Source organism: Rhipicephalus microplus, chromosome X, assembly GCF_043290135.1.
Source record: "Rhipicephalus microplus isolate Deutch F79 chromosome X, USDA_Rmic, whole genome shotgun sequence".
In the NCBI taxonomy this organism is placed as follows: domain Eukaryota; kingdom Metazoa; phylum Arthropoda; class Arachnida; order Ixodida; family Ixodidae; genus Rhipicephalus; species Rhipicephalus microplus.
In genome coordinates this window covers 192,026,176-192,046,109 of record NC_134710.1, presented here as the reverse complement: position 1 = coordinate 192,046,109, position 19,934 = coordinate 192,026,176, and the positions used below count along the sequence as shown (strand labels likewise).

General features: G+C 43.2%; 1 long non-coding RNA gene across 1 annotated transcript in view; it reads left to right on the top strand.

The window, feature by feature from the left end:
• Positions 1–19,522, top strand: part of LOC142777056 (uncharacterized) — a 370,328-nt gene extending 350,806 nt beyond the window's left edge. The window contains exon 4 of the long non-coding RNA XR_012887906.1: positions 19,412–19,522. This is a non-coding gene — a long non-coding RNA (uncharacterized LOC142777056). The remainder of the gene's footprint in view (positions 1–19,411) is intronic.
• The last annotated feature ends 412 nt before the right edge of the window (positions 19,523–19,934 follow it).

The following is a 19,934-nucleotide window of genomic DNA, read 5'->3' as shown; positions in this document are numbered from 1 at the left end:
CATATGCCATATGCGTTGTACGGGTAGCGCGTGGAAAGGCCCTTAGTAAGCATCGAGTGACGTCACTGTATTGTGAACATGAGTTACAGGTTCCAACATGCGAACCACGACATGCAAAGTTAGTAGTGCCGTTGTTAAGTGGTATACAAACAACATACTTGCATCTTATCTAGATACGTGAGTGCACATAACATTTCTACTTGTGTTTACTGTGTACTACATTCGTCCACCTTGTAATGTTGTGCAGAGTTTAAAGTAACATATCAAGCTTCCTCATTCGTGCTTCGCGTATAATTGATTCCAAACGTACGTGGTATCTGCACATTTTTGTTGCCCCAGGGCTGCTGCTTACCATGTTGCCTTGGCGCAATAGATACACGCCTTAGCAGTGCTCTACATAATAGCGCCCGGGTGCGAGAGAACTTCGCCGGCAGTCTAGGCACCTGGAGGCAAGATAGGCGTGCTCTGTTTTTACTATGAATGGTGTCTATGTCACTTCATGCATCTTTCTCTCTCGAGCACATCTGCTGAACATTTTGCAAGAGATTCGAGCAGACTGAACGTTTATGACATGAATGATACAGCAACCTGAAACTGAGGTGGCGGTCGGTGTGCGTCTTTTTTCTGTAAACAAACATTAGGCGCCTGTATTCTCGTTTTACTAGTACACAGAGGAACGGAGGGCATTCGCCCTACTGTCCTCCACCGTGTGTTGAATTGGTTCCTTAATTAACTTTTGATGCTTTGCAAAGGCAGACAAGGCATCGCGTTTCGAAAGTAAAAAGCAATCAAATTCATTGTGAAGTTCGTTATGGTGTGTACTTGTGTGCGTGTGTGGGCCTGTCTGGGCGTATGCGCGCCTTATACTTTTATTGTCTCTTCTTTCCCTTTCGCCTTCACCCTGTGAGGTTTCTACGCTGCCATTTGCCACCGCGGCGTAACACATTTCTACATGACCGGAGCACCCTGCAGCATTTGTATACACACTGAAGCGCAGGAAGAGAAGGAGCTAAAAAATAAAATGTCTGGTTGTCCGTGATATAGAGACCTAACAGTCAACGTTTTGCCTTACTGCACATTAGAAAGCCTCCATGACGCCTGGGCAGCTATCTCTGATTAAAGGGACACTTCGTCGACAAAACACACTCTCTCTTTGTCAGTCATGTTCGTCTAAGAAGCTAGAAAAATAACGATGGACCTACTTCTTGCCATGAGAGTGTGGGTGTTTCGTACTATATGTCTATACCGAAGCATGCAGCGCTCCGAAGTTTGTGCAGTGATCATATGAATTTAGCTTACTGGGGCCTTTCTCAACGCGCAAATCGTACAAGGCTAAACTGCTTCGCACAGCAAGGGTTCTTTGCTGTTTGCATTGAGCTCCACTGTGTCTCGTTGTGGAGCTTGTTAGGTTTCGTAAAATGCTATTACGCACGAAAATGCGTCGCGAATACAATTTGGCAATCGTGTAGGCATGACCTACTGTCGTGCACAGATGGTCGTGAATGCAATGCGAGCTTCCCGCATTCTAACCACTTCTGCATCTGCATTTTGGGGCATCGCAAGCGAGAGAGCTAATATAGTGAAGTGCTAGTTCGTTCCGGCCGTTGCGCTTGAGCCGTGATGGGTGCACCTATAAGAGCACCGTGTGATCTCGAATTTGAAATTGGAGTAGCGCGCCTACCAAGAATTTGAAACGAGAAGAGCAATGAAGCCGAGGATCTCGTAAGAAGCACAGATTTTGGAAAGAGCTCTTTCAAACTCATGCACTCAGGATGTTGGTATGCAGTAGGCAGTATAGTCTTTCATTGATCTAAGTGCGTCCAGGTATTAACTCGCACCACCTCACATTTCATGCTTGTTCAACAGTATTTACACAGGGTTTAGGCAAAGGATCTGACGGTACTCGCTCTCTCGCTCCCTTAAGAGTTTACTTAACTGCTTAGGGTGAACGACAGCTGTTTTCACCTGCGACGTTGTAGTTGGCTACTTTATTGTTCGTTTCGCTCAAAGAAGCAGAAGTTTGAGGACCGAGCAGACACTGGGAACAGTTTGGAATAGCGCGCGAGTTCGTTTGAACTTAATCTCTCGATCACGTTGTTCACTTGTTTTTGTGTTTTCTAGTTCCTTCTATTTTTTTGTAGTGCCACTCATAGAACTTGTATCATAGTTCCATACACTTCTAGATCTGGCGTACTATCAGGACGTCTTTTATGCGTGTCTGTGGGCTTGATTATCATTTCTTCTTCAGATGTAAGCTTCTTTAATCCCACGTATTTGTATATCCTCTCATATTCCGTTGTTCTATGCTCGTCTATTCTCCCTCCACCTTTTTTGTACATCGTTATTTATGAGCAATATGTCGCAGTAATATTTGAGTTTCTCCCGCGCAACACTGAACATACGTCGTGAGATATCGAACACAGATACGCGGATGACAAATGAACTTGGCGGAGTCTGCCCACGCGTTTTCAGTCGTACGCTGAGATTGCAGGCTGCAGCCTCTTGCGTTGCATTTTATTTCGTCATTCCTGCTTTACTCAGCCAACCGACAGCTGTGTACAACCAGTGGTGTCACGCCTCGTCGCCATCCGACGACGCCTGCTCATTTCGCGCACTGTCGCTCATGCATGTGACGATGCGCAGAGATGTTGCTTCAAAGCACGGCTTGACCCTGACAGGGTCGCGTTGGGAACATACTGTGCAACCCTTTGTCCTCCCCTCTCTTTCTCATGGTCGCGGGCCTTCTTCTTTTACCTGCCCATTTATTTTTTCAGTGTTTTGTTCAGTTTATAGCCGTGCACAACTATACCATGAATACCATGACCGCATGAGATGGCATCATGGTATGCTGTACCGGTGCGCGCCATAGTCGTATAATTTTGTGGTGAGTATCGAGCAAGCCATTAGTCGCGCGCTTGCCATGGAAGCGACGCGTTTCCGCGTGGTGGCGCAGACGCCTTACCTCTTTTCCCTCGAATGGACGCTGCTGATCAGGTTCCAGTGCTAATGTGGAGTGCTCCGCTTCAACTTTGCCATTTCACGACGAGTACGCAGTGTGCGGAATCGCGTCCGCTCGTCTTATTTCGGCTAGTGTGGCATAGAAAAACGTGTGAAGTCATTATTTCTATTGTTCTTTGAGTTCTATCAAGCTGCGATTTGCACCCTTAAGAGATCTTTATTTGTCTATAACGAACACCCTGCAACAATCATGTCAAGGGCGTCCTCAAACTCGAAAACACCCATCACATGAATTTTTTAGTTTGTTAAAACACTCTTATCGTAGGGTAGTGGGATAATCAGGGTTAACAGTGGAAGTGCCTCACACTGGCTGGCCGACGTTTCGATAGGATGACCTATCTTTTTCAAAGGCACCATGTCATCCTTGGCGTAATAGTTTTAAAGGGATTAGTGGTGACGTCAATTCCTGGTGGTGGCGCGTGTTCCTGCACCACTAGGAGTTAACATAATCACTAATCCCTTTAAAACTAACACGCCAACGATGACACGGCGCCTTTGAAAAAGATAGGTCCTCCTATCAAAACGTCGACCGGCCAGTCTGAGGCACTTCCACTGTTAACCCTGATTACCCCACAACGTTGTTTCCATCTGTCGGCTCCCATCTAGATTTTGGATTTCCTTATTGTAGGGTGTTAGTTATAGACACGCATTGAACCCTTAAGGGTGCAAACTTGTTTACATCGGTGAATGTAGCCCTCCATGCCTGCGTGCTCGAGAGAAAATGGCACGGAATTGGATTGTTCACTATTATTGTAGAAGTAGTATATTAATAATATTATGAATATATTACAATTGTTATTGCTCTTTTAATATTAATTTTATTATTATTATTGTTATTATTATTATTACGAGGAAGGCCGTTATCTGTTATTTCTCTTCGAGAAATAAAAAGTTAACTTCTCTCAATTCTTCGCTTTCTCGTTCATTTGAACTTTCTTTGTGCGTTAGTAGAATATCTATTTAGCCACGACAGTTGATTGATTGATTTGCGGGGTTTAACGTCCCAAAACCACCATTTGGTTATGAGAGACGCCGTAGTGGAGGGCTCCGGAAATTTTGACCACCTGGGGTTCTTTAACGTCCACCCAAATCTGAGTACACGGGCCTACAACATTTCCGCCTCCATCGGAAATGCAGCCGCCGCAGCCGGGAATCGAACCCGCGACCTGCGTGTCAGCAGCCGAGTACCTTAGCCACTAGACCACCGCGGCGGGGCAACCACGACAGTTAAGAGGATGTGGTTAAAAGGAAATCGGCAAGCCCGTGGCCTCAGCGTACATAGTGACAACAGACATCTGTGTTTAGCTGCAGTGGCAGTGAAGGTGGCGCTATTTATTAAAGACGATAGTCTATCTTGGGGACCTTCGACGGTAAAATTTTTGTCTGTCTGTACATTTGTCCGTTTGTCCACCCTTAACGATACCTCAAACGGCACCAAACGGCCAAGCCCATCCACAGCGCCCGCCAATATTGCTCAAGGTTTAGCGTTCATAGTTGTGCGATTGTCAATTAGAAAGCAATTATTGCGCATATCTGAGGCCCCATAACAACACGCCGATGTTTTGTATGTCTGCCTTTATACTAGAAGAAGCAGGCACAAGAAACTCTAAGGACTGTAGTGTTTATCGTGCTGCGCTGAAAGTGCAACGCGATGCTCAAAAAGGAAAGCATTTCCAACGCTTTGCTACGACGACCCGGTGGTGGCACCTGCCTGTCGCTTTGCGTTCCACACCTTATCCTCTCTGAGACAGGCGCGCATCTTTCTCTGCGGTTGCGCATGCCTTCGTTTTCGAAGATAACTGCTAGATGGCGCTCGTGTATAACGTGCCTTGATGTGCTCGTTCGCCTCCGCTACACTTTCGATGCACTCTAAACGCGGCGCCTCCAGAATACCATTCACAGATTTCCTTGCGCCAAACATCAAATAAACGTTTTGCTCACTCTTTCCAGACGCAAGACTATCGTCTTTCGATGGCATTTGCAGTGTAACATGCGAATTTGGGCCAATTTTTCCCCTTTGAAGTTTTTTACAAGCGAGCGGAACCAGAGACATGCGGTACCAAACTGAAAACTTACCGCCTTTAGGAAACAATTGAAACAAGAACTATTTGGGGTTAGCAGATGAGGAGGTAATTAGCAATATGCGCAGGCTCTTTGCTGGTCCTATAAGGGACATGCAACGATACATTTGTTCTGTAATGAATGAAACCATCTGGTGAATACGTCAGGATACGTCGCACAACGTCTAAATGGCGGCAAGCATTTATGAAAACTCAAGGCTGCTGGAGCCCTTTACATTTTGCTGCTTATATACAGATGTCGACGCTCTCGAGGATGATACAACCGTTTGTCGGATATTTGTTTCGTGTCCTGGCGTCATGCCAAAATACTTTCGCACAAGGGTAGTATGAGATATTCCTCTGATATGATATTTTATCTGAATATAAACAACATGATACCCTTACGTTCTTTCATTACCGAAAATGGGATGAGCCTTCAACATTGAGTCTTACTAATAAATCTTTATATGCGCTGGTGTTTAAAGTCTTCTCATTTAAAACTATGTTATACCCAAGACTGTGAACTAAAAATAATGCCATATTGGTTACGACGGAAAGAATGAGCGTGCCCCGCCGCAGTGTTTTAGTGGTTATGGCATCCTACTGCTAGCCCACAGGTCATAAGATCGAATCCCGGCTGCAGGAGCGGCGTTTTCAATGGAGGCTGAAATGTTTGAGGCCCGTGTGCTTATATTTCGGTGCACGTTCAAAAACCGCAGCTAGTCGAAATTTTCGGAGCCCTCCACTACGGCGTCTCTCATAATCAGATCATCGTTTTGGGATGTTAAACCCGCAGATATATTACAATTAAAACATGCGCGTCATAAAACTGGAATAAATAAAATAAACTACAACAATAAGCCCCATTTTTTTCTCGAATAAAATGTAGCAAGTGCATTCTATTATCCAGTTCATTCCTATTCTCTCGGTACATTTCTTTTTGCTTCTAATGACTCATTCGGTGAAGTTGCGCAGATTGCAATCTTTTTTTTTTTTGCGCAAGCAATACGTCAACATGCGTAGAGAAGACGGCCACATTTTGAAGTATAAAAAGCAAGAAAGAGTGAGTGCGGAGAAAGGGGGGAGGGAAGACGAGACGCAACAGTCAACCTGCGGTTGTCATGTTCCTTGTGTGATAGCTGCGTTATCTTCGGTACTTGCGAATTTGTGTACGCTTGTTCTACACCAAGTATAAAGACCTTGTTGGCTTATCAAAAGTTATCATCAAACGAATGGCATTGATACTGTTCTGAGGTGAAAGATGAAGTCATGATGAAAGACAAAGGGAGATGCCCACACACACAATATGTCACTTTCAATGACGTCTAAGCTAAAGAAAAGTGTTGTTCATGCAGACAACGCCCACGTAGTTAATCGGTGTGCATGTAGTTGCAATCATGTTAAACAACTATTTCAGTGCTAATGATATTGTATCAGCGAAATAGAGACTGCGAATACCGATATGCAGGATGGTTAACCAAGTCTGAGCCTGCTATAAGCTACCCTCCACCGGGGAGGGTAAAAGAACACCTGAGGGGAAAAGGTACCAGTTGTTGCGCAAAGAAGACAGGACGAAACGAGGAAGACACATACGAATTGCAGCACTCTCAACGCACTTTCGTCAAAGCAGGTGGCTTATAAGCTAATCAACCTAAAATTTCTTTATACCATCTCAATAAAAAAATAATGTGCGAATGGTCTAGCCTATAAGTAGCCCTTGTTTCATAATGCTGACATTACACTCAAGCAACAACAGCCTGCTTCAACAATTCATTTTGCATGAATAATTGACCTAATACACTTGTAACAACGTCTAACTGAGATTAGAGAAGATAGGAGACAGAACCTGCGCGAAAATCATCTCTACACTTGCAATTTCAACAGAAGACCGAGAGGTGAGCGTCTCCGCCAATTCGAATCTTTCACACCGATATACTTTGTCTAAGTACAAAAGCGTATTATTTTTCTAGTTAAATATTGCTATAAAAGGCACCCTTGGCTTTCGTCACCGTCGGGCCTTTCGCCTAGGAACATGCTCAACCAACACACCCAGGTATTGAGTCCTCACATTCGTGTAGTGTAGCCCCTCTTTTGTTGAGAGTACAAGAATGAAAGGACAAGGATGTTACACTTTCTGGCTTTCATGTGTTCCCCTTATCGCCAGCAACTGTTTACGTGTTTTCTCGATCTAGAAGCCTGTAGCAGTGACAGTTAATCTTGCCGTTTCTATATGTCGTCGTTTATTATCGGCTACCCGGCGTTACTACGTCAGATAACGAGTTGAGAAAAAGATGTCCTCTCGCATTTGGCATGCCTTTATTACAGACACGTTCAGCACGATTCTCGCAGCTGAGCATCGATTGATTAGGGCTCTAAGGTGTTTATTTTTTTCATGTATGCACTAGTACTAAAGTAAAAGTGATAAAAATGCAAAAGTTTGCTCGACGTAAGGTGCAGAATACTACTTCTTGTTTTGTTATTTCTTTTTTTACTTGTGGGTCCTCCAGCAGCCCGTTGTGTGCTGAAAGGATATATGTCTTCGTTGCTGAGCGGCGTTAAAAGCAATGCCGCGACCAGCCTAAAACAAAAAAAGACATACGAACGTCTCACGGCTCAAGCGCAGCTTATGGAGCGGGAAAATGCATACGTTGAGATGTGAAGACAGACGAGAAGGATCAGTGTGTTTTTTCTTTTCTCTTCCTCTGTGTAACTTAATGTCACTATGAAAGGCAAGATGCCGATAACGCGCACCAATATCAGAAAGTACTCTATATAGACGAACGAAATAAAACAAAAAAAGAGAGAGGGGCGAATATTTGCAGGTAATAGTTTTCCACCGAAACGCAATTATTGGCGCCAAATTTATATATATATATATATATATATATATATATATATATATATATATATATATATATAATGCTGGGAAATGGGAAATGGCTGCGTTTCCATGCCCTTATCTCGAGCGGTTTTGTTTTGAGGTATTGAGTCACCTGCATAGACTAATAACATTTTTGGAATCCAATGTGACGCAGACGTATACGCAGTAAAAAGGCGCCGAAGAAAGGGCGCAATGCATTCACCCATTTACTAAGGGCTGCCGAGTCTAAGACTTTGCTTAGTTGGAGGGCTTCATTCAGCTTCACGCTTCTTCTCTCTCTAAAAGATGATCGCCTGTCAATACATTTCAGCCAGCTGCCGGGAAATCGCGAAAGCGCTTTCCGGTACACGGATACTGAGTGGTCGCCAATTGAAAAATACAAGAAAAAAGCTAAGCAAAAAAGCAAAAAAAAAGCTCTCTCCTTTCACTTTATCGCCCAATTTTTGTAGTGGTGTAGCCTTTGGAGCCACTTAACCGATCGCCTTCCGGCCCGTATAGCGAAAACAAAAAAAAAGGAAACATGGCCAATAGTTGTAGGAGTGCTATATGGACAGCCTCGGTCAGTTCCGGTGCAGAACTGAGGCAATCCTCTTAAAAATTATCTGGGGTCACAGATCTGGTCGCTCACCCGAAAAAGTCGCCTTTTCGCCGTTAACCGCTTTTCTGGAAAAACACGAACAATGGACCTTTTAGGCTTGCCTTGAGAGCAAATGGATGGTGTGTTTGCAGGTGGTCGTTACTGCTGAAAGCAACATAGTAGGAGATTAAGACTGTAAGGGCTCTTTTTTGTGACCCTGTGACGCCAGGCGAATTGAAAACAACCAGTGGGCGTAGCAAGTTTTATAATGAGCCCCGCGTGGGTATACCTGGTATCTAAGTGCTGTCCCTGTGAGTTTGCAGAAGCACAGCCATCCGTGCTATTGCGGCGTTGTGAAACATTCGTGCAACAGCCGTTATATCTAGCACGGGCTTTATAAGCTTGTTGGTGAACTTTCTCACCACTTTTTCGTGACTCTTGTGGCCAGTTAGTCGCAACGTCAAATTGCCCCACAGCTTCAAAGCCTCATAATTGTGACATATCTTCAAGATGAGAGAAGATAGAAAGACGTCATTATTGCAAACTATGGTAGTATGTGACATAGTCTACACGGACACATGGCGATGGCCTATGATCAGACGGCGTGATTGGGCTGCGATCCTGTCATTCTGGGAAACGAAAGATATCAGGTCCCTTCCACGTGTTTTTCTTGATTAATAGAGACGTGTAAAGCCCAAGACTACTGGGAGAAATAATAACAATGATATCTGAGGTTTAACATCCCAAAATCACGATATGATCATGACGAACGCCGTAGAAGAGGGCTCCAAAACTTTCGACCCGCTGGGCTTCTTTAAAATGCACACACGGCTTTCGGTTCACCGGTCGAGTCCCATAACCAGTGCACCATCGTGGTGTAACTCTTGGAAGAAAGAAAGAAAGAAAGAAAGGAAGGAAGAAAGAAAGAAAGAAAGAAAGAAAGAAAGATAAAAAAGAAAGAAAGAAAGAAAGAAAAAAGAAAGAAAGAAAGAAAGAAAGAAAGAAGGAAAGAAAGAAAGAAAGGAAGAAAGAAAGAAAGAAAGAAAGAAGGAAAGAAAGAAAGAAAGAAAGAAAGAAAGAAAGAAAGAAAGAAAGAAAGAAAGAAAGAAAGAAAGAAAGAAAGAAAGAAAGAAAGGGCTAGGCTATATGTCCCCGGTCGAGTTCTCTTCCATATACAGTGGTAAGCCATCTGTCGCACAGGATGTCCAGGAGCGCTTTCTAAAGCTGGTGATTTAAGGCGAAACGGCTTGTGGTCACGCGCCGCTGACTGCACTATGCTCGAGCGCAATCAGCGTCGCTTTACAAAAAGCTTGTGCGACGCTTTTTGTTTGTTTGTTTTTGTTCTTTTTTCTTTTCTTCTCTCACGTTCTTTTTTGTGACTGTTGTTATTATTAGCCGAAACTGTCACTGAAAAAAACTGGAAAGCTGGACTCGTGTGAGTGCCTATAGAGACCCCTGACGCGAAAGGCAAACGAGAAGATGCTGCAATAGCCCGCAGCCGTTTTGCAGGCGCCTCGCCCTTCCACTGTCTCGACAAATCTTCACGATGCACGCACGTAACCACAGGCAGACTAGTCTGCTTGCGCTTGCTGCGTGTGCGCCTCTTCAAAAAAGGCTCATGGGTGCGATTTTCACTGTTCTTGAACGACTAGTAATAAAGCACTCTTGGCATGGTTGGATAGTAAATAAAATTTCAAAACCTTTCAGCTAATTAAATTTGTTTCCCTATAGAAGTATATCAGACTGATGTGTACCAGGCTAGTCCACTTATATATATCTATGTATATATAACAGACAATAATACCAACGGAAGTGTAGGGGAAGTTATTAGACCGAATTATAATGTAGTTGTGAAGAAAGAAAAGTGGGTGAAAAGATAACTTGTTGTGGGCAGGAACCGAACCTGCGACCTTAGAATAACGCGTTTTCTTACACCCCATAGCTTTAATAGGGCTGAACCAAAGTGGTAAGACAGAGTATAGTACGAGCACGAGCAGCGTCGAGATCTTAATGATGACAAGCCATGTTTTCTCAGGTCTTAGTTAATCTGCGCTGTGATTCATCGAGGCATTAGAGCATGCAGCCCTGGATGACTGTTCACGTATATGCGTCGAGCCCACTTCTCGGCACTCTACATTGCTGTCTTGCTTTGAGGTTCCCTGTTCGACTTGTTAGTTGCCAGGAGTGTCGGTATGCCTAAGAAGTTACGCAGATTTGTACCTGGACAGATAGTTGCACAAGTTTAAGAGCTTGACAAAGCATGCAAGTGTCTATGTGTAAGTGTATTTCATGTAGGGAACTCTGAAATAACGATCTAGGATTCTGTGAAAACATGGAGAGCCTGCGGTGACAAGTCTATTTGGATCCAACGAGTGTAACGACTTCAGCTCTTCTCGTAACTATCATTGTTTAGCTACAATGAGTGACTGCCGTTAGAAACATCAGAAGTGTGGAGGGGCTACATAACGAAGAACAAGAAGCTTGCGTGAATGTATGAAAATATTTTAAAGCTTCCAGAGGCTACTTTCATTCTTGAGGTTGAAAGCGGAGTATTACTGCTTAAGAAAATGGTTAGGCAAGGTGATGCATTATATCCCCAAATAACCGCCACAGTCTTAAAAAATAAAGGAGAATTCGGGGCTTGTTTCTTTGTTCGATACAATCGTGGGAAGCCAACAAACAACTCTGTTAATGATTACATTGAGAATATTACTTTTTGTTTTTGTTTATTAAATGTAATGTTGTATATATGACTTAAATAAAGAGCAATCACAGTGGAAGAAGGAACGGAATTTTCTACAGCGAGGCCCGAACCCACAATCTTGGGATAAGTAGTATTGAGTTTGTTGGACTTCGAAAGACTACGTAGAATGGCTAACATTGGCATCAGAGTTGTGCATTTCCTTTACTGCTTCAACTCCAGTGTACATCATGAAACGTAAACAGAAGATCCACCTCTTTCTTGTTAGGTTTATTTGTATGTTTTTCGCCTAGATGCCAGTGGATGCAGTCCTGCTCACATGAAGGTAAAAAAAAAAGCTTTGGCGGCATACTCTTCTACACACGCAGGTGCGAATTTCGGAATTAAGACTTAAGAGCATAATTCACAACAAAGCCATCAGCAAGAAGTTGTCACGTACACATATTTAGTGCCAGACGGTCGCCTTCAGTTCTGAACAGTGCTCACCCTCTGCGGTGCTCAGTGGTGTTTCTGATATTGCGCTAGCTAAAAAGTACCTTTGTCCTGACGATAGAAACTGCCAATTGTTGCGCTGAAGGTTTCCACAACAAAATCATCTTTCAAGGGTTTTACGAGCAGTGATGCTCTTGTAGAACTTTTCGGTGGTGTGGTATTAGGCAAATGCTAATACGTTTAAGAAGAAAGCTTTACTTCTCTGTGCAATTTGTGTTCTCGTGCTGCTTCATTTTTCAAAAACAAGCGTAGTTAATGTAAAATGCAACTCCTTTAGGAAGCCGTGTTTGTTAGGAACTAAACTCAGGAAATACTGCTTTCTAAAAGTTCATTGGGCGCCCATATTCCCTTGGGACAGAAATCGATTCTCACCACTGCATGAGAGTATATCGTTTCGTTTTCTGCTTGCTAGCCTAGGACACGTAGATGACTACCAATCAGTGAACAAATTAGCGAATCAAAGCAGAGCAGCTTCCTTTTGCATTCAGGTTAGTGCAAAAGATGGAGAGAAAGTAGCGGAAAGGGGAAATTCAGGAAAGTTAACCAGTTTAGAATACCGGTCTGCTATGCTACACTGGATGGGAGTTAGGAAGCTACAGGTGTAAAGAGAGAGAAAGAAAGAGGAACATGAAGACAATGTGACAGTCCGACACCCCTTTCGGCCTGTCACATAACGTCAATACGACATTACTAGCAGATTAAAGTCGCTTCTGCAGGTCCGTTGTCCTTGAAAATTATAACGCTGCGTTTGTCTCCTTTATCTTCGCTTCTTTATCACGATGACATTCCAACCGGCCATGGTAGTCGAGAGGTTGTGGCACTCGACTGCTTACCGGAAGGTCGCCGGATCGAATTCCGGCAGCAGCGGTAGTATTTCGATGGATACGAACGACTAGAGGCCCTTGAACTTAGCGCAGGTACGCGTTACAAAACACCAGATAGTCAAAATTTCCGGAGCCCTCAACTCCAGCGTCCTTCTTAATATGTCGTGGTTGTGAGACGTGTGACACCAATCATAACAATAATAGTTATATTATTATTATTATTATTATTATTATTATTATTATTATTATTATTATTATTATTATTATTATTATTATTATTATTATTATTATTATTATTATTATATAATGCTTGGTTCTGACATCAGTCTGTTGTCAAGACGATCAAGAGTGATCGCGAGTGAGCGTCCCGGCGTAGCGTAGCGGGACAGACGCATAAAACGTGCGGCAAAGCCTCCTTGATACCACAGTCGTCACAGTCGTTGTCGCCATTCATATACTACAGAAAATGACTTCGTGAAAGCCACTTTTAGCCGTAACCAGCAATGCATAGCATCACCTTTTCAGCAGAGTGCATTTGGACTCCGATAACCTATCAAACCGTTAATGTGCTGTTGCGAATTTCTCTGGCTACTTTCTGTATTGTAATGCGAAATATCTTCTGCGATCAATCGATGCTTTCTTGTCGCATCAGACCATAAAAAGTCCATGGCATCTGCCTTTTAGAGTTTACCAAGCTGTCCCAGATGAGCTTCATGCAAATAATTTGTGCCCTCATATGATCAATTTCCGGTGAAGGCTGAGGCATGAAAGCGAGGCTGCGGGAGGTCGCCGGAGACGAACGCACGAAACGTGCCCTCAGTTAAATTTAATGTAACTGTCACGGGAGCAAAATGACCGTTACCATTCTTATATGACGCTCTCGTTCAGTGTCCGCATGGCAGGCTTTTTTTTATTCTTTCGCTGAGCCACGCCTAACTGTTTTCGCTTGTATTTGATTGGTATCATGCCGGGACTCACACGTCCCAGAGCCGTAATTCGTTCGCTCGTGTCACAGGCCTCTGCTAAGTGAATTCTACAGGTCAGCTCTCCACTGAATTATTAACGCAGGCAAACTCTCTCGCTTCGATAGAATAATGAGGCACAAATATGATTAGTGGCACTGGTCCCTCGACATGCGATGCTGCCTGTAGTATCATTTGCTTTTTCTTTCTTACTGGTTTTCTTTTTATTTTTGTTGCTACTATTGCGAAACGTTTGCCTATGCCAAGATATATATATATATATATATATATATATATATATCAAACATTGTCAGAGTATATATATATATATATATATATATTCTGACAATGTCTGAGAGGATTCGAGGCGAAAGAGAAGTTGCGAGCGAGATTGGAGGCTGTAGTCTAGACTGGCTTCTGCAAACCTTTCCCTTTCGGAAACTGCCCTCTTTTTTCCTTGCAGTAGTTCAAGCTGCATGGCCAAACTATATGTCTGTATACTGAGTCGTTTTCATTGTTATCTTATCGAAAACCTTTTGCAGTCGGTGTTACTGTCTTAGGGTATACGAGAGATTATTGGTCAGCTGCCAGCTCGTGATAGTATCAGGTGCTACGTGACGGCGATAAGCACAAAACGAGTGGCTGCCCGCTCACCGTAATGGCTAGTAACTTATACGGCACTGACATTCTCTCGTGAGTTCTTATGCATACCCCATGAGTTAAGCGATGAGGATAGGGGATGAGCACCACTGTTCTTGCCGATACCACTCCCACATTGTATAGGCATTGAATACTGACTTTGTGGGTGAACGTGCATGTTGTAGTTGCACAAGGCCGCGAGTTGCGGCCATTCCTTATTGTCGCGGTTGCTTTCGTATTGCAGTAGAATACAATAAATAATGAAATAAATAAGTAAATAAATAAATAAATGACCTCGAGTAGTTTGGGAGAGCATCGCTGTACTCAATGATTGATGTCAATAGTTCCCCGTTCTTTCACCTCCCCCGCCCCTCACACGTACGCGCGCACGTGCCCTCTCGGTAACTATAGATGATTGCGGCTTGAGAAAGCAAAACACAATTAATATATTGATTTTTTTTTCTCTTAGCAGTCACCACACCACTTTTTTTTTCGAATACACGAATGCTGGTCGACAGACAGCATGTGCGCCTCTTGTAATACCCGCACGAGGTGACGTCGGCCGAACGTCGACGCGGATTCGACTCAACCACGCGACGCGGGCAGGCGACTTCCATAAGCGTGTCGAAGCGACAGCGGCAGGCAGCGCTCTCCTTTTGTCTCATCGTTTGCGCGTTTTGAACGCTTAAGCCGAGCGACGATCGCACCGCGGGTAGTCAGCGAAGCCAAACAACCGTTCGTCGTGCGAGCTGTCTGCAACGACCGCTTATGCAAATGCGGGCTTTCGCGTGTTGGGCTTCTTGCGCGCTGCCGGGGAGGATAAGAGCAGCCGAGAGCGAGGACGCTGCTCTGATCTGTGAAAAGCGGCCGACGAGATAAAGCGCAAAATATCGACGGCTCGAGAAATGCTTCCGGACCGGCGGAGATTCCCGCCTCCAGCGTGCAGGGGCACTGTTTGGCGAGCCCGGGAAAGTGACGCGCACTGCCGTCCTCGGCAACGCGCCGCTTCGCGCCTCGTCTCTGAAAACAGTGCGTGCCAATATCGATTGCCAAAGTAATCAGGGATGAAAGGCTGCTTGCTTGTACGTCACCGGCTCACCACTCCGCTTTCGAATGAAACAGGTAGCACGTCACCGTTTCCGCACTCGTGCTCTTGACAGTACAAAGAATATATCTCCATAGTCGAAGCCTATCTATACAGTGTGTATAATGCATGTGGGAGACGGAACCTTCGGAAACAATTAGATGAGTTAATATTAGCGCTTGGACCCCTCAATTAAACTCTCCGTGCTACGCCTTACACCCTATTTTATTAAATTCACGAGGGCAACACAGGGTGGCAATCTCGGCCATGATCTCGTTGACATATGCCGAACACCGTCAACACCGTAAACAGTGCAGTGATTCAAAATAAAGTACTACAAAAATTATTCGTATCTTTTGCGGCATTGTGCTTGCTACGTGGCCATTGCACTTTACCTGAGTGCAGAAACACAACAGCTAATGCCCGACACAATTTACTGGGCCACTGCTTGCTTAACTCTAGAACTTTTCGCGAGTGAAAATTTTAAAAGAGCCTCGTTTAAAATGAATAGTGTAATTCAACCTTGATCGCCGCATTTTTTTCGTTAGTCTTTAAGTTATGATAAGTAATCTGATAAGTTAATTTAGCATGCTTGCATTTTTTTTAATTCTATTTGATGTACGAGCAGAGAAACAATGTTATAGAAAAAATTATGGCTTCTATTTCACAGAAAAAAAGTGGCGTAACACAACTCATTCGTTTGAATCATGACACTTGCAATACATTTTGTCGCAATCGCACAAACACCCTCCAATAAACACAGCCCTTTCTAACACGTTGCCTGAGGGCGAGCTGCTTGAGTAAATCTGAATAGCTCAAAACTTTTTTCTTGCATTTCTATGTCTTTCGACATACACTGCTGTTTCTGAGGTGAAATTTGTGAAATCATGAATTATATAGGGTATTTTACGCCTCACCATTGTGAAACAAACTGTGAATATGGAAACGTGAAAGCCTCCAGGGCTGGCTGGCTCCACATAAGCCTTGTTTGTTCTTTTATTGTTTCCTGATTGATTACTTTTTAACCAATCAAGTGACGCAAGCTTTAATATAGGGACTTAAAATAAGCTCCATACTTCTATAGGCGCCTCTCTCTTTGATAAAACGTGGAAAAACTTAACACAGAACTACTTCAAGAGCTTGCCAAGCCGGCTGTCGAATACTGACTGCTACATCTCTTTTTTATATATACACTGTTTAGACTCTGTAAGAAGTGCCCGAGCTGCAGTATTCCACATGGCGCGCTAGCTTGTGCACTTCCTTTTTTATACCAATTCGAGAAAGGCTGGCGCAACAGGAAATCAAACTAACTAAATTTCTGTCCACACCACGTCCCAAAAATATTTATTCAAAATATAATTGCAAAGAATTAGCAACTTGGCTCTATAGTTATTATATTCGTAATGCATGTGGCACGCCGTTGTACACTTCCTCTACAAGTCAAAGGAGCTCAGCAATCGACGCGCAATTGTAAGGTTTGAATGGTCTTCATTCAGGGCAAATTCATTGAAGTGAAGCTTTAGTATCAGACATACGAAGATTTTCCGCTTGCACTTGTTCTCGCCTTGGTGCCCAACCATGCTTTTGTTTGAATAACGGTGAAACTATTTTTGGACCTGTAACGATAGAAATGCTCGATAAACTTCTACCCAGCGCTGAGCAAAAAAGCGATTGGCCAATGAAAAAAAGCCCTTGCGAGCTAAAAAGCTTCTTGCATTCCCGTGTCTGAGGTAACAAAACATGACGTGTGTGTTAACTAAACCACCCAGATCCGCTATTCATACTCTCTAAAAGTTCACGTGAGGCAAGCGTGAGTACCTGGGAGTGCATGCCTAGTCCAAGCATGGTGTGCTTTCATGCTAGGCAAACCACGCTTCCTATCCTTGACTGGCCCCTTTTTTCACGTTGAGAGAAGATGTTAGAGAGGAGTTTTACTTGCTTAATTTGGTATTCTCTTGCTCCTTTAAATCTTTTATTCTGACCGTTAGAAGTCAGATAAAATGAGCGCTGAAAGAAGATATTTCTGAAGCTGTATGTGTTTGGCACCTGTTTGGAGGGCATGTATATACCCTCGGCAACAATTGGCTAATAACAAAAATCAACTTTCACTTGTAGTCTTGCAATTGTACGCTGCACTGTTACAGTGCGAAATGAGTTTTCTGTAGCAACATTATAGTTAAAGAAAACGGTTTATATTACCGGTAGTCATTAAACAACAAGAAACAAGCGTTCATAATTTCACTCGCTACTCTTTCGACGTCGCACCCAACGACACATATTTCCTGTATGAGCACCACTGAAAATTGGCAGTGTGTTTTGCATATATTTACAGTGCATCTAGCAAGCTCATTATGTGCTGACGCAATCTAATGTACTCTAGTTGGCAAATAATGCAGGATGAAAACTGGGAGTGGATTTTTGTACCTAGCTATTTTACGCTGGACAACCAGTATGCCCTCCAAGCAGCTGCCAATGAATAACAAATAAAGCACTGAAATTTTAGTCTCTTTTCAGCTTTATTTTTAAACACTTTCTGATCATCAGAAACACATTCTTTGGAGCACGGGAATAACGCATCTAGCAAATAAAATTTATCTCTTACACCTTTAGTAAGTATTACAAAGGCCTCGGTTCACTGATTCAAAAGCCCCACATTGCGACTCTGGTGTGACATCTTCGTCATGCACCGTGGAAAACTGAGTACAACTCGGAGAATAAAACCGTTATAGATTGTTTCTTAAATTTTATAGTCATAAATACAAACGTCATGAAAATTAGTGCAGGGACAACAGTTATACAGCATCTTACACAGTTGCATCTGGCAAATCTTACAATTAAGCTGCTGATTTACATTCTGTCAGTGCGATTACTTATATACACGGTCGTCAAGAAAATTAGGTGAGGGATTCAGAGTGGAGTGCTTTGAGGTTAAGCAGTTTGTATGAAATCAAGAATTTACCAGGTAGCTGATTAGAAGAAACGATTTACAAGAATTTCAGAAATTGAGTGAGGCATTTTATTATTAACTTCCGAAAAAGCTTCTCTTTATGAAAGAGCGATCCGTGAAAAAACGCACACAGGAACTATAAAATCGGCGCTATACATACACTTTTGTTGTCGCTTAATTTTTAAACAGCACGTGAATTGTGACCTGAACTTAGCTCAAATGAAGCGAATTTTAACTAACAAATTCTTCACCATTTTTTTACCTGTAGAATATAGTTCATACCAGCACATTTACCAATCGCTTGATTGAAGCCAAGAAACTGCCAAAAGCAGCCCTTACTTAACCTAGTACATACACAAACAAAGCACAATAATTTTTTTCAGTGACATGCCTGGTTCTATCTTTAAGATTTCGATGGGCTGTTTGTCGCATACCAGACTCTTCACGTCATCGAGCACAATGCACGAGCCAACAATGTCTGCGGGACGGGTTAAACCTGGCAAACATAAAAATGAGAAATTCATTCGGTACCTGTTAAAATGGACCGTTTTAAAATTTCAACTCGTACATAACAGCAAGCTCATGACAATGATTTTGTCGACAAAGCTCACACTGTGATTGCGACGTTAAAGCTTCCCATACGCGGCTCATAACTGAATAATGTTACAGGAATAAAAATGTTTTGAATTGACTCTGAAACTTTGCCTCTTACGAAAACTATTTTACTCACCTCTGAAATTTCCGTAATTTTGCGTGCATTGACCGCATGTTTAACTGAACCTTTCTGTATACGGCGAGTCCGCTGAAAATGCCGGTGTCACCACTGCAAGTAGAAATTCCCTTAGGAATTTGACTTTCTTCTTGAGCGTGCTTGAAAATCTCAATTTACTTTCGAAGGCAAGCTGAAAGTGAAAACGGGAAATTATGGAATTAAAATTTACGAATACAGATCACAGCGCACAATCATGAAAACTTCGTGGCTATTTGTCTCTTAGCTTGACTTCGAGCTTGGCTCTTAGCTATAAAGGCACTAGGGTCAAGCAAGAACAGTATAAAACCGAGTTTGAAAGTTCTACTTCAACTACTGTGAAACATGGCTTGACACTAATGTGACGTTCGGAGAATAATAGGTAGGCCTGCACAATACACTCAGAGTGTCACTGTCCAGAAAAATAGATCCAAATATTTAAAGAGACCAGACATTTCGAATTAATTCGCTTACCCAGGTGTTCCAAGCGGTCATCAGTGGCGGGCAAGTACACACAGCACGCAGTTGGCTGTGGCCAACTCCAGGCAGTGGCGTTCCACGATCTTGCATCGACCGCGCCGGAAACCACACAGGTAAATTCATATCAAGTTATACATGAAGCTCTTCACCCTTCATCACTTTTCAACCACACAAAGCGAGCCCCCAGCAGAGTACACGCGTGAACGGCAGGCAGATACGTGGTAGACACGACGCACAAAATACGTGCTAAACCAATAGCTACAACGGCTCTAGCCCCATTTACCCCCCAAACTAAAGCGAGAACCACCTTCTCAAGGCCATTGCGTTAAAAACAAAAACGGCATGTCTGCACGGATGGCCCAGCACAATCCCAGTGAAAGCCAGAAAAGCGGCCTTTCAGAGTCTTTTCTGGACACTCATTGGGTAACTGCTGCAAGCGCACTTCCTTGGTACCCACTACGGCATTAATAATAATAATAATAATGTCTGGGTAGGCCGGCATTCGCTATGCCATTTTTCGT